Consider the following 16,107-nt stretch of genomic DNA (forward strand, 5'->3'; position numbering starts at 1 on the left):
TATATTTTTTCTCTGGTTAACAAACCTTTTTCACTTGGAAATATATGTTTTCCCTCAACAACAAACGTTTTTCACTTGGAAATATATTTTTTCCCTGGGTAACAATCTTTTTTCACTTGGAAATCTATTTTTTCCCCGGGTAACAATCCTTTTTCACTTGGAAATCTATTTTTTTCCCTGGGTAACAAACCTTTTTCGCTTGGAAATATATTTTTTCCTTGAGCAACAGACCATTTTTACTTGGAAATATATTTTTTCCTTGAGCAACAGACCATTTTCACTTGGAAATATATTTTTTCCCTGAGCAACAAACCATTTCACTCGGCGGGTCGTCGTTTACCTGAGTAAAATATCATTTTTCTTTGGAGATCTGGCGTTTACCCATTGTAACAATACATTTTCACTTGGAAATCTGTCGTTTACCTGAGTACCAATACCGTTTTCACTTGGAAATCTATCTTTTCCCTGGGTAACAATACCCTTTTCGTTTTGAAAACTGACAACCACACTGGTCAATTTGATATTTTTTTGTATATTGTTACAACAGACAGCGACAAAATATACACCAACAACGACTCCGATACATTTGTCTAATAAAATATATTCACTTGCTCTGATGCATCCCATCAAAATCATTGGTTACTCACATACAATAACAATGTGCTGTTGTACATCGACATGTATGTTTTCGGAATTGGCGAATAAAGGGGTTTCCGATATGTCCGTGATGTCCGGGTTTGTGCTTTGGATTTTCCAGAGTCAAAATGTCTGAATAAAACACCTCCTCGACTTTGGTAACTGGTTGATACACGGATATTGGTGTTCGGAAAACGGATGAATTTATGTTCCCCATCGCGCTGACAACATCGGGTTACTTGTGAGTTTCCTCGGGTCTGTTTACTATATTGTGTCTTTACTGGTCAATACATGTCGCTCCAGTCAGCTGAAACCGGATCACCAATATGAGAAAGTGTGGGGGCCTGATCCGGATATTCACTCATGAACCAACGACCAATATTCAAGTAAACATGTTACAGACCGTGTTTTGTCTCCATGAAAAATACCAATGCATACACCATCACATACAAGTAACGTCACGATTGTTCACAAGTATTCGCGTAAACGAGGTGTACATACAATGTGTCGGTGTACAAACATCATGGAAAACAAATTCATGTTCTCAAGTCTCATCATGCGACGACTCTGTACATTCAATGTGGGCATAGATGACTTGGGGACAGACAAGCAGCTATATTTGGACGTAACACGATCTTAGTATGAACCGCCTTCACCCAACTTGTGAAAAATGCATCTCACACGAGTACAACCCTTTCACGGGTTCACACCTTGATTTTACAAGATTGTTCGGATTCTCAGGTAGACTTGCATCGTGATCCAGACCTCGACATATAGTAAAATCGGGTTGCGTAACTCGCTCAATCCCCGCGTATTGTTGGTCATAACCTGTGAACTTTTTTGCTGAGACTGCAGTGTTTCACCTGGCATAATGTATTTGGCGATCACCCTCGTTATCAGTCTTTCACGCGATGAATATGTCAGATGTCGCTACTCCCACATAACGACTACAGATAAACATCGTGAGCAGTGACTCTGGATTGAAATCGTAAACAGGGATTATGTGTGTGTGTGAAGCTCGAGTTCGATTACGATTAGATAATGTAATCCAAGGTGTGTCTCTGTGAGTTGAAGTCTTATTTCGTGTTAATCACACCGCAAGAGGGTGCTATCTCGTAATTCTACAGGTCAACATAAACCGCGAATGGAAACTTTTGGTCTAGTTGATCCAGCTACCTATTGAAACGTTGTACCCACACAGACCATTGAGAAAACGTTATCGCTACCTGACCATATACACGAACATGGAAGGACTACGCGTAACTGTCCATAGATTCCTCTGGCCTCACACCGTTGTTTTACGACACAGACAAGACGCAGCGGTGGAAATATTGAAAATAAAAAACGATACCTTGGTGACATTTGATTTGGATTTTACACCTGATGAACCATACACTCGATTGGTACATTGGGACGACAACTCTATCGTCGAGGTCGAGGGAAAAGAAATGTACAGATTTGTTGGTGTTGTGGATATTCGGCGTAAATCGGGATGCATGATAGTACATGGTTCGCATATTTGACTGAGAATATATCGGTATGCATAGTGCGCTGTCCATTGTATCATGCCGTGTGTCATCTATGCCCACATTGAATGTACAGAGTCGTCGCATGATGAGACTTGAGAACATGAATTTGTTTTCCATGATGTTTGTACACCGACACATTGTATGTACACCTCGTTTACGCGAATACTTGTGAACAATCGTGACGTTACTTGTATGTGATGGTGTATGCATTGGTATTTTTCATGGAGACAAAACACGGTCTGTAACATGTTTACTTGAATATTGGTCGTTGGTTCATGAGTGAATATCCGGATCAGGCCCCCACACTTTCTCATATTGGTGATCCGGTTTCAGCTGACTGGAGCGACATGTATTGACCAGTAAAGACACAATATAGTAAACAGACCCGAGGAAACTCACAAGTAACCCGATGTTGTCAGCGCGATGGGGAACATAAATTCATCCGTTTTCCGAACACCATTATCCGTGTATCAACCAGTTACCAAAGTCGAGGAGGTGTTTTATTCAGACATTTTGACTCTGGAAAATCCAAAGCACAAACCCGGACATCACGGACATATCGGAAACCCCTTTATTCGCCAATTCCGAAAACATACATGTCGATGTACAACAGCACATTGTTATTGTATGTGAGTAACCAATGATTTTGATGGGATGCATCAGAGCAAGTGAATATATTTTATTAGACAAATGTATCGGAGTCGTTGTTGGTGTATATTTTGTCGCTGTCTGTTGTAACAATATACAAAAAAATATCAAATTGACCAGTGTGGTTGTCAGTTTTCAAAACGAAAAGGGTATTGTTACCCAGGGAAAAGATAGATTTCCAAGTGAAAACGGTATTGGTACTCAGGTAAACGACAGATTTCCAAGTGAAAATGTATTGTTACAATGGGTAAACGCCAGATCTCCAAAGAAAAATGATATTTTACTCAGGTAAACGACGACCCGCCGAGTGAAATGGTTTGTTGCTCAGGGAAAAAATATATTTCCAAGTGAAAATGGTCTGTTGCTCAAGGAAAAAATATATTTCCAAGTAAAAATGGTCTGTTGCTCAAGGAAAAAATATATTTCCAAGCGAAAAAGGTTTGTTACCCAGGGAAAAAAATAGATTTCCAAGTGAAAAAGGATTGTTACCCGGGGAAAAAATAGATTTCCAAGTGAAAAAAGATTGTTACCCAGGGAAAAAATATATTTCCAAGTGAAAAACGTTTGTTGTTGAGGGAAAACATATATTTCCAAGTGAAAAAGGTTTGTTAACCAGAGAAAAAATATATTTCCAAGTGAAAAAGGTTTGTTAACCAGAGAAAAATATATTTCCAAGTGAAAAAGGTTTGTTACCCAGAGAAAAAATAGATTTCCAAAGGATAAGGGGTTTGTTACACTGGGTAAACGATAAATCTCCAAAGGACAATGGTATTTCTACTCGGGTAACGACCGATCTCCAGGTGAAAATGGTAATTTTATTTGGGTAGGTGTCGTTTTTTTAGTGTCGTTGGTATTGTTAAACGTTGTCACCGGTAGCTGTTGGTATACTATTACGAGTGTGAAAAGAATTTACACGACCTGTGTAGAGTATCGTGATAGTAAACATATTTTTGGTGCGACGAACCAAGATTGTTGTTTAAATTTTAATGCATTTCGATTACCGAGTTGTTGTACAATAGAGATGACTCTACATTAGACCGCGCTGTATACTTCGATTAAAACCACGAGACCACATGTAAATCTATTCGCACAACTCGATGATGTTGATATAGTGTTACTAAAATTAATTATTACCTATTTACACAACATAAAAATAACAATTCATGTCGTAGCAGGTTTCTTGAACTCGTGCTTGATGAAACGAATGGTGACAAGTAGGCTTTGAGTGAAAAATAATTATTTAGAGTAGTGACATTTTGTGACCAACGAATGTAAATCGATCATGATATTACAATATATGCTTTCGTCAACATACCGACTTGGTGTAGAAACACTTTCACGTTTTTTTTTTTGAATAACTGGATTCTCGAGACTTGCTACTTGTACGATGTATCGTTGGTGGGCAAACTATAACGACCAATTTGTATGATAGTATGTTTTAGTTGTATTGTTGTGATGACTCAGCGCTTTTCGTTAGCAAAGTAGGTCGATTTGTGTGTAAGATGTAAGCACCGTAACTAGAAAACATATGTACTCTGTTGTTGGAGTAGCTGATTTATTGTTATGACATGGACATATCCTGAAGCCTTGGTTTGTTGTCTTACGAAAGATGAGGCGACCTCGGTGTCGTAAATTGTGTTAACTAAACTCGTATGGATACCACAATTGTGCTGGACTTACACATGGTATTCGCATACTGTACACATACAAACTTTTGTGTAAACAACTCTGGTGTTTCTGTTAATACTAGTTCTGTGTTGAACTACTTGATTATTACGATACATGAACAACCATTCAGACAATAAAGTTCTTGAGGTATCGAAACAGTTTGAAAGCACCACCAATCATTGTACAGGTTTGTAGCATGAGCGAATATTTTCGTGTAACATGATTATATTTCATATGTCTTCGGTAAGAAATGGGTTATGTGGGATAATAATTAGTATCGTAAAACTTGTTGTGTTTGATTGCATACTTTTTTAACATTGTTTGTTGTTGAAAGACGGGCGAGTTTACATTTAAATATAGTAAGCAGAGCAACTCAAGTAATAAATTTTACTCGTTTGAAAATCGACAACGGAAAAAATACCGATGAATGGAGTAACAGTAATAATATGTGTGGTATCTTATTTTTCGTGATATGCAACCAATCTTCTAAGCAGAACTTGTCAATAATTTATCATGTCGTAGAAAAGCCTATTGTTATGAATTCAAAACAAAAGTACTTCGATTATCAGGACAAAGGGAATTGAGATCAACGCAGTATTTCGGAAGTGAATGTGTATCGTTTGGTATGTTCAGCAATCACTAAATGAGAAAAATATCAAACTGTGCATACAACTCGGTTAGGTAAACGATACAGTTACAAGTCGGATGTGATCTCGATTTACAGATGACAGCTTGATGATGTAAAGCTCAACCAATCCAGTGTGTGTGTTTATTGCAAAGTATTTGCCACAGACAAAATATTGAACGAAGACCCACCGCTTGGTTTCATTACAAGGTGAGTGAAAATTGTTTTCTGTTGGTCAGGTATGATTTGCATTTAGAAAAACGCTCTACGCCGATTAAGCGACGCTGTTTCATATCCGATGACTGAGTGAAATTTCCCTATGGTTTGATTTAGCGAGTTAATTACCGGCGATTCAATCACATACAAGTAAGATCTTTGACGGGATGAGTATTGTGACAACATATACTTTGACGAATGACAATGGGGAGAAATTCCCGATTTCTTTGGTCGTGAGCGTTCTACAAATATTTCCGGCATACATTTAGCAAGCAACCTACAATATTCTTTTGTTATGGTAATGACTTTCACAAGTTTGGTTTTATGATTACAATTACTTATTTAAATGATAATTTATGATCACTACTTTGAGTAACAATACAAACACATTTTGTAGATTTCAGTGTAGCGCCTATTGCGATTTTGTTAATGCTATGAGTTTTGTGTATTACTCAAGTCTAGTAGAATAGGATGCGTCCAATAAAAATATTCCAAACGAAATTGTTGTGTCGTCTTTAGTCTTGGTTACTGGAAACAACTACATTTGTAAAAATATTTTCTGATATCCGTAATACACAGAGTGATTTGTACCAACACGGAATATCTTTCAAACCAAGAACATTTCAGACAAGTATAGTTTTACAAATCAATATGTTGATAACCACGGTGGTGAAAAGTTTGTTGTTGTCATAATAACCTTTACCGCAACACCGGGTCTAATTAACGCGAATAATTTAATAATCAAGTCATGATCAACTATTACATATGTCAAATCCATGTGTCAATCCTTATGTTTACAGCATGATAACTTTCAATGTAATACCGGTGTTCGGTCGTAAGAAATGAATTCTTAACTACGTTGGTCAGACATTCAAATATCATATACTCAAAACATATGTTAATCTCAAGTCGCTGACACCGAGAAGTAATTACTTTTGTCTTACAAAATATACCACATAGTAATTTTTTTTTGTCTAGCAGAGTAGTAACGACTTTTACAGTTGAATAAAAATACGAGTTGGTGGACTATGAATACAACCGAACTTGCTATGGATTTTGGATTGTGGTGATTACTGGCGTAGTCTTGTCTACTTTTCATAAGGATACTTTTTGCTTTGGTTGGGTAAGTTACAAACGGATTGACTTGACAAGGTTTTTTGTATTTTACTCTTTTGTTTATGGGAAGATGGTAAAATGTTGAGACGTAATACTATTTCCGTTCACTCGATTACAAAAAAAAAAAACCTGATAGCTTGTTCAAGGTTTCGAAAAATAGATTGAAATATTCCGATTTAACTCATCGCGTCACAAGTCGATCGCGGTATGCATAAGTGGTTGTCAAGTTAGAAATATTTACAACAGGTGCTATTTCATTGATTGATTCGATTGTGCGTAGTAACACATTAAAATATCGCGATAGTATTTACTGAAACTGATAAACGGAAAACTCAGTCGTGAATAGAGTTGTAAGTTTCAAGGATTGTTTCAAAGTGTAATCTTGAAATGTGACTGGATCAAAGTTGGTAGTCATGTTTGTCAAAGTCCAAATATTTCATTTTGGATTATCTGGATTTACCTTTAGTACATCCCGCGAATGGATTCCGATGCGGTACTTTAACATTTTTGATAATAATGACTCAAGGATTTTCAATCAACAATACTGGAATTTTTTGGTAATGCTAGAGTTGCCAAATGATTAGTTGCGTGTTTTTGTTAAGAGTTTGATTTCATGTTGATAAAGACAATAACTGTATAATGCACATACTTGTGATTCTTGATTCTTGTAGAGTTATAGTTGGTATTGATTCTATAGCTATGAAAACGACGGCGCGGAGTGTGCGAATAATTCGATGTGACTGAAAGTCGGTGTCAGTAATATTCAGGTTGCAGTCGAATCAAAAGATCACGAAAAGATTTCTCAAAATAATTAGAATTGTACCGAATTAACACATTCAGATACGAATCAACTTGAACTGTGTAGTGAGTTTCATTTCGAGTTGACAAATTGACGCATTGATTGAATATTCTCATGATTTGTATCACGCAACTAAAGTCAACCACTCTTCTGAAGTGTCAAAACATATAGCGATCGCGGGCAAGTGACAAATTGCTGGTTTTGAATCACACCGTCTGCGACGGTTCTGTGACAAACTAATTACCGAAATATTACCTTGTGAGCGGGCATGAGAGAGTGCTATGTCTGCAGCATTATCCGGTGAGTGGTCGTTGGATTTTGAAATTATATCACAACCTTTTGAATAAGCGTTCACTTCACAAAGGATTAGGCTTAGAGCGGAAATAAGTGACGATTTGTCGCTATTCAAGTTACCGACACTGGCGGTCTGTTATTCGTTACTTATTAAATCTTATGAGTGAAATCAAGTTCTGCGACAAACTGATTACTAAAATTTCACCGCGTGAGCGAGCCAACACGAGTTTCCAATACGACATGCGAGAGATACCTATACTTGAAAGTACGACGTGCGAGCGCACCCATAAGAACACATGGCGAATCACCACCTCAGCCCGAACTTGCTATGGATTTTGGATTGTGGTGATTACTGGCGTAGTCTTGTCTACTTTTCATAAGGATACTTTTTGCTTTGGTTGGGTAAGTTACAAACGGATTGACTTGACAAGGTTTTTTGTATTTTACTCTTTTGTTTATGGGAAGATGGTAAAATGTTGAGACGTAATACTATTTCCGTTCACTCGATTACAAAAAAAAAAACCTGATAGCTTGTTCAAGGTTTCGAAAAATAGATTGAAATATTCCGATTTAACTCATCGCGTCACAAGTCGATCGCGGTATGCATAAGTGGTTGTCAAGTTAGAAATATTTACAACAGGTGCTATTTCATTGATTGATTCGATTGTGCGTAGTAACACATTAAAATATCGCGATAGTATTTACTGAAACTGATAAACGGAAAACTCAGTCGTGAATAGAGTTGTAAGTTTCAAGGATTGTTTCAAAGTGTAATCTTGAAATGTGACTGGATCAAAGTTGGTAGTCATGTTTGTCAAAGTCCAAATATTTCATTTTGGATTATCTGGATTTACCTTTAGTACATCCCGCGAATGGATTCCGATGCGGTACTTTAACATTTTTGATAATAATGACTCAAGGATTTTCAATCAACAATACTGGAATTTTTTGGTAATGCTAGAGTTGCCAAATGATTAGTTGCGTGTTTTTGTTAAGAGTTTGATTTCATGTTGATAAAGACAATAACTGTATAATGCACATACTTGTGATTCTTGATTCTTGTAGAGTTATAGTTGGTATTGATTCTATAGCTATGAAAACGACGGCGCGGAGTGTGCGAATAATTCGATGTGACTGAAAGTCGGTGTCAGTAATATTCAGGTTGCAGTCGAATCAAAAGATCACGAAAAGATTTCTCAAAATAATTAGAATTGTACCGAATTAACACATTCAGATACGAATCAACTTGAACTGTGTAGTGAGTTTCATTTCGAGTTGACAAATTGACGCATTGATTGAATATTCTCATGATTTGTATCACGCAACTAAAGTCAACCACTCTTCTGAAGTGTCAAAACATATAGCGATCGCGGGCAAGTGACAAATTGCTGGTTTTGAATCACACCGTCTGCGACGGTTCTGTGACAAACTAATTACCGAAATATTACCTTGTGAGCGGGCATGAGAGAGTGCTATGTCTGCAGCATTATCCGGTGAGTGGTCGTTGGATTTTGAAATTATATCACAACCTTTTGAATAAGCGTTCACTTCACAAAGGATTAGGCTTAGAGCGGAAATAAGTGACGATTTGTCGCTATTCAAGTTACCGACACTGGCGGTCTGTTATTCGTTACTTATTAAATCTTATGAGTGAAATCAAGTTCTGCGACAAACTGATTACTAAAATTTCACCGCGTGAGCGAGCCAACACGAGTTTCCAATACGACATGCGAGAGATACCTATACTTGAAAGTACGACGTGCGAGCGCACCCATAAGAACACATGGCGAATCACCACCTCAGCCTATACCTGTAACGTTATCATGTCACCCGAGTCATTATCTTGTCAGAGATCGCGGGGTTTTGCAAACTATTTCACACATTTTTGAAGTGTTAGTTTGTGAACGCGGTTATTGTTGATATTCGAATCGCCGACTACGCCGGCTCTGCGGTAAACTAATTACCAAAATATTACCTTGGAAGTGATTCCTAGATTTAGCAAACTATTTCGCACTGACTGGATTAGTGTAATAATCGATAGTAGCACACAGCTGTATGGGCAACAATTCAGCGCGCAGGTCATTCGAAATATAGGTCGCACTGCTTAATCCTCACAACAAACAGCGTTTCCGTTTGCGCGGTTATTGTTGGTGACTCGTACATATTCAACACCACGCGAGAGATGCCTATACTCGAAAGTACGAATCACCGCCACGCCCATAAGAACACATGGTGAATCAGCAGAGACCCTGTAAGAATACATGAAATACGACTCACCGCCACCACCTATAGCAAAAAAGGCGAGTCACCACCCCGGGTTTTCTGGCGCGTCACCGCCGCAGCCTATAGCCGAAAAGGCGAATCACGACCGCACCCATAAGAACACATGGCGCATCACCGCCGCAAGGGGGGTCTAAAAAGGCGCATCACCACCCCCGATTTTCAGGCGCGTCACCACCCCGCCCATAAGAGCCCCATAGCCCGTCACGAGCGATCGACTATCCTACTCTAGTATGTCATAACCAATCCAAGGTTTCGAAGCACCTTGTATTGCGGTTGACTTTCCTAATTTGGAAAGATGTATCGAGGGCTACCCGCAGTTCCTCAATAAATATTTGAAAGTGGCGATTGTAGTTGTCAATTGTGAGTGGAGGAATTTTGTAGTTGTTGAAGGTATTGCTGACAATTTCATATACTCCTCACTACCGCGTGGGTTTAAGGGCGTTCGAGATTCAAATTCTTTAGCACATTGTGGCAGGCCAATTTCATGTGGCAGATGATGGGATAGTGATCAGTCATACTGTGTTGGAGCACAAAAGGGAACAGGTGATATTGATGAGTGTTGCAGTAGAAGTGATCTAGTAGAGTTTTGGATCGGTCAGCTATTCTTGTGGGTTTAGTAATTATCTGAGCTATTCCATAAGAATCAAGCATTTCACGGTACCTTGTGTTGAAGTTGGTGGTCTTCAGCAAATCAATATTTATGTCTCCAATAATAAATATTTGTTTTTTAGCTGCCGTTAGCGTTTTCAGTATATTTGAGAATTCGTCAAGAAAAGTATCTTGCTTTGTTCCTGGGTGTTTGTAGATGACTGCCACCGTGAGAGCTTTTTGTACATTTACTCTGACACATTGGCGCCGAGTTACGGGGTGGCGGGGTGGCGCAGCCACCCCATGACACAATTATGGGGTGGCGGCCACTCCTTGCAAAATGCTTAAACGCCCGCCGTCTAATCTGTCAATTAGCGAGTCCGTGATATCGCGTAAATGCCAACCATTTACCATTAACGGATGCGCGCGTGAATAATTAAATACTCAGCTTTTTCGGCGACGACGAACTAGTGCTCAAAACGCCCAATAAAGTGTAATCCGTGATTTGTAATCACTAATAATCATACAATCGAAGCGACCTCGTTGACGGCGTCGATTTCGACACGCTTGCGCCGCGAAACACCATCTCCTCTCTTGACCAGACGAACGAATTCACGTTCTACTTCTCTCAATTAAGTTGTATTTGCGCGCATATTCGTTTACAAAATATTTCTTGAGTTAGTTTCGTAATAGTCTTTTTAATTGTAGCGCGATCGCGAAATAGGAAATCGGGTTTGTGTATGCTATCGAAGAGAAGGTCATTCCTGCGCAAAGTGAGCATATTCATTACTCTAACAAGGCTTTGCTAACTTTTATCTGGAAATGCAGTAATGCAGCTCAAACGTCTTTATAATGAACAAACAATTGTCGTGATGTCAGACTCGGAACCCCATTATGCTGTACGCAAGTTGAGGAATTGCTGATTAGATGCGCGCATTCTCGTTTGCTATCATCTGTAGGCTACTAATTCTTGTCTGCTTTATACGTTCGTATTCCCTCGATGTCACTTGTCAGTGTTTGATTTGTTATTAATACTGCGCATTGTGCAGTACATGGCGTTGAATTACGTTGTCAAATATTGATTCAACAAGAGATTCTCTGTGGCGCAAATTCTGAATTTATTCGATTAGTTTGAGCGGGAACCTTCTATTTTCCAATAAACTTCATTGCTGGACGGACTCTATCGGGCGCAACCATATCGCGGATCGAATCTCAAACCTTCTGGATTTGTATTCCCATTAATAAGGTTGCGGCATGCGCCCATATTGCTCTTGCTGCAATAACACCTTGATAATTAAGTCACACCATTTCACGATCAAATTCGACTGGCTGATCGGGACTTACGTATAGGCCGTAGGCTCCGGGCTTGTATTAACCAGCGCGTTGTCGGCATTAAAACACTACGTGCGTAGCCAGTGAGTTTATCATTTCAAACTGAAAATCCCGTCCTTTTGAAATGTCAATTAACAATTCGTATTATCGATGCTGCGTATACTGCAAATTAGCGAGAATCATTTGTATGCGAAATGGGTCGTCGATATCTCATGTGCACTATCGTCGGTGATTTGATTTAGCGCGTCCATATGCAGGCCTGCTACCGTCCGCAGAAACACTTTCGCCAAACAGTAACAATCTATGAGTGTACTATTGTTTGTGTTTAAGTATATGTATCTTTTTGATTAAAACTTATGCCCGCGTCTAAACAAATTGTGCTCTATGCCATTGCCGAATCTGGGTATTTAGGTATGACTCGCGCACCCTGTAATTGTAATTATTGCGGGTTCGCGGCATGTCTGCAATTTCGGTATCAGCGCAACCTTGCCGGCCGATTGTACAGTCCGATAAAATTCTTCACTACTATGTATTTCGCACAGCGTACTGATACTGATTTCAGCAAACTAACGATCTTTATGAAATGTCAAAATTCGACCTCATTGCTAGAAACGTAGATTTCATCACGTGCTCTGAGAAACACCATCTCCTATAGTCCTATCCCGATTTGACGACCAAATATACGTTCATCTTCTACAAATTAAAATGCATTATTTGCATCGATGAGGCCCGCAAGCCGCGTTTAAAATATTTTGTGAACCATTTTTGTCATAAATATTCTCTGAGCGCAAAGTTGAACAGTGTTTTATTGTGTGTGCCTGGTAGTTGGAATTTATTCTAGTGCCCATAATATTAATCCAATTATGATTCGCGAACGTAAACCGGGAAATGCAGCAATGCAGTCTATATCGATGTTTTAATCAGCAACCAATTGTCGCGATGCAAGCTACACTAAGTAAAAACCCATTGTGTTGGCGGCAAGGGATAATTACTGATTGGCCGCACGCGTTTGTAATCATACTTCTTGTCTGTCTTTCGTGTTCCAGAATTGTTGTGCCATGTTACTGCTCAGTCCAGCAATGAATGCCGAGCGTTCGGCAATCAATAACCTAATTTTGCAATGATCTCAACGGGAGATCGCGTCGCGTGCACAGACGAATCTCGCTAATTGGACACGGCCGCGCGTAACACTGATATTACGACATGTTGAATTACAACTGAATATTAGCATCAGACAGGTAATTTCGAAAGGACGAGGTTTTGCGTTTCAAAAGGAGAGGGTTTCGACACCTCCCTGACTACGCGCCTGCCGCCACCCCATGCAAAAATAAAAGTCGGTGCCTATGCTCTGACAAATATATATTCTACGCCTTCGGTTTCAAATTTTACGTCGGGCATCATGTCATATCTCAGACCTTCGTTGATGTATAGTCCAACACCTCCAGCGTTCGTCTTAGATGGCGAGTGTAAAAAGTTGAAACCTGTCAGGTTAACATTAGTTGTTGGATGTTCTTTCAACTTGGTCTCAGAGATTCCGATGATGGTTGGTGAGCAATTTAACATTTCGAACAGGGGGAATTTCATCTAGATGAGCTTGGAGGAATCTTGTGTTTAAGTGTGCAAGTAAAATTCCTTGAGATGATGGGATATCACTACTATTCGTTGAATTGATAGATCTGCAGTTGCTCATGTTAAAAAGGTTTTGAGCCATTTTTTAGCGTGTGTTGCGTTTGCAGTGAGAGAGCAGTATATCAGCTTATATTTGACTTTATCGAGGTCATCCTTTGACTCAATGTGGATTCTGGGTGCGCCATCATTCTTTTTCATGTAGATATTCCCATTTGCAGTCCAGAGGTATTTGAAGCTTTTATCTTTTTTCGTAGCTCGCGCTTCAAATAAGACATCTCTTCTGTAATTTGTTGAATTTTCGTTCAGGAAGAGTTGTTTTATTCCTTCTACACCGAAGTCTTTGATATCCTTTTTGTCCTTTCTCACTTTGAGAAATTCTTTTTTTGGTTGGTCTGAAGAGAATTTAGCTACAATGGGTCCTGTTTTGTCTGGATTTTTGAAGCGCACTCTATAGCAGTGCACAATCTGTGGCGCAGTGATGTCAGCTTCCAAGGCTTTAGCTATTTTCATAATGGTCTCAGGCAGATCTTATTTTTTGGAGTAGGGAACACCATGAAATTCCAGGTTGTTGTTTCGAGATTGCTGCTCCAGGTTGTCGTTGGTGCGTACTAGGCCAGATATTTTTTTCAGGATACTCATAGTTGATTCAAATTTGTCGTGTTCCTTGAGCATGGTTTCTTGCGAGGCGAGATTTAGATTTTCTTTGTTGCTCTCAAATTCTGCATTCATGAATTCCATTCCAGTCTTGCAAGTTTCTATTTCTTTCCGGAATTCCTTGTTTTCTTCCTTTAGTTTCCAAACCTCTTGTTTGGTCTTATCATGATCAGATTTCAATATTTCATATTGCTTTTGCAATGTTATATTCAACTGTGTCAAACCTTTGACTTCACTGAGCGTATCTTCCAGTTTACTGTCCATCTTTTTCAGTCTCGCCAAGATGGCATCTTCATGTGTTCTATGCTTTGTCATTTTGTTTCTTGGATGGATCTATAGCTTAGCCCTAGGTTATAGCCTCGAATACTTTAAACCTTAATACAACCAAATACTCCAAGCAGTTTCAAGTTACCTTGGATAAGCTGAATGGGGCATTGGACCTATAGCTGGTAGTAAATGTAATGTTCATTTTTCTTGCCATATCCTGCAGTTTGCATCAAATATGTGTGTGAAATATCCTCGGATGATTGCATCCTCTAACCAAAAATGGGTGAAAGCATCGGCCAAGATCGATACTAGTACTTTTCTCCTAATAATTCAATCGAATCCTTAGCTATATAACTTATTTTATGGTAAAAGTGTGGATTTTTATATGGTATCGAAAATTAATATGACTAAATTAGCGAAAATTTGCATATTTTGGACATATGCCGTAGAGCAAATACTTGACGTGATGGAAGAAAACCAACGACATTTTCGGAATCAGCACGCCAAAATTAGCCGGAATCAAGTGCAAAATCAAAGTCAACAAATTTTTCGTTCAAAATTGTTGCCCAGTGTTATTAATCAACAATGTTTGATATTGTCCATCGACGGGCAGCTCAACAGTCTGAAGAATCACCAGAAATCGTGGTTCACGATGTGCTGTGGGAATTACATAAAGTATTTAAGCGTCTATTGCTGCAGATCGAGGTGCAATGGCTTTTCATGTGAAATTGCGTTGAGCGTGGAATATTGCCAGAGCTGCGACCACGTAGAAACGATGTCCGTTAAATGGCGGAGATATTATCCCAAATTTAACGAATCGTAATTATTTCTTTTTGGTAATGAGGTGGATGATAGTGTTCGGATTCAGTAATAACCTCCTGATGTATCAACCAAATTCAGCGGGAATTCTTCCCATTCTCAAGCTTGCGCAGGCTTGCTACAGATCCCTTTGCATGTCTGATGTTGACGTAGAAGGAAACAGAAAAGACCTTGAAGAACTGCGCAATGACATGACTATTCCACTTCTGAGTGTCTTTCAATTGGAAATTTCTGACTGGATAATAAAATAATTTCAATTGGAAATTTCTGACTGGATAATAAAATAAATTCATGCTAAGAAATTTGCTACCATGAAGTTATTGGAAAGCTTTATACAGTGTAGAGCAGAGGTCTCAAACTCAAATGTGCTCGCGGGCCAATTTCCTACTTTTGATGGCGCCGCGGGCCGCAGCATCAATAATAGGGGAATTCAATGTATTTCCAAGTAGGCCTTATTTGACGGGACCTTGCAGACTGACATTCCACACGCATCGTAAAAATGTGATTTACTATTGTTAATCACGCCTGCCACAAAATAAATAACATTTTTAGATATCTGAATGAAATTGTTGCTGTATTTGGCATAGTTTGTCAACATAATTAGTTGTAGACATCATGCGAGAGTACAAATGCGTCAGGACATTGTAACAGCTGTAGCGTTATAATTTTGCAGCTAGCGGAAATTTGACGTGCCGCAATTATAGGTAGAATTTTAGAATTTTACAAAGATTGATCTGATCAGAGCATTGGAGTAGTACAGACTATAATCCGGGTCTCGGGTACACATAACTAGGCTATTGATCATGTCATTGCCAAAGTCAAATTAAATCAACGTTAGATTTACCTTCGAATATTAGAAGAGATCAATAATAAGTTGAAGATAATGATTACTGTGCAATATCAATAGAAATGTCCAATCGCCGAAGAATCCATTTGTGTTACAGCTGATAGAAGCGTAGGCTCCGACTACTTTATACTCCCCACATTTAATTGGCGATGATAAC

At 38.9% G+C, this 16,107-nt stretch overlaps 1 protein-coding gene across 1 annotated transcript in view; it reads right to left on the reverse strand.

Moving 5' to 3' along the window:
* The window catches only part of LOC145457428 (uncharacterized), a 502,676-nt gene extending 488,260 nt beyond the window's left edge, over positions 1 to 14,416 (reverse strand). Inside the window, exon 1 of the mRNA XM_080335656.1 lies at positions 14,392 to 14,416. The gene's annotated coding sequence lies outside the window, so the exon portion shown is untranslated. The remainder of the gene's footprint in view (positions 1 to 14,391) is intronic.
* Positions 14,417 to 16,107: the final 1,691 nt, after the last annotated feature.

This window comes from Botryllus schlosseri, chromosome 2, assembly GCF_051294905.1.
Source record: "Botryllus schlosseri isolate E-star chromosome 2, Bs_hap1, whole genome shotgun sequence".
Classification (NCBI taxonomy): Eukaryota; Metazoa; Chordata; class Ascidiacea; order Stolidobranchia; family Styelidae; genus Botryllus; species Botryllus schlosseri.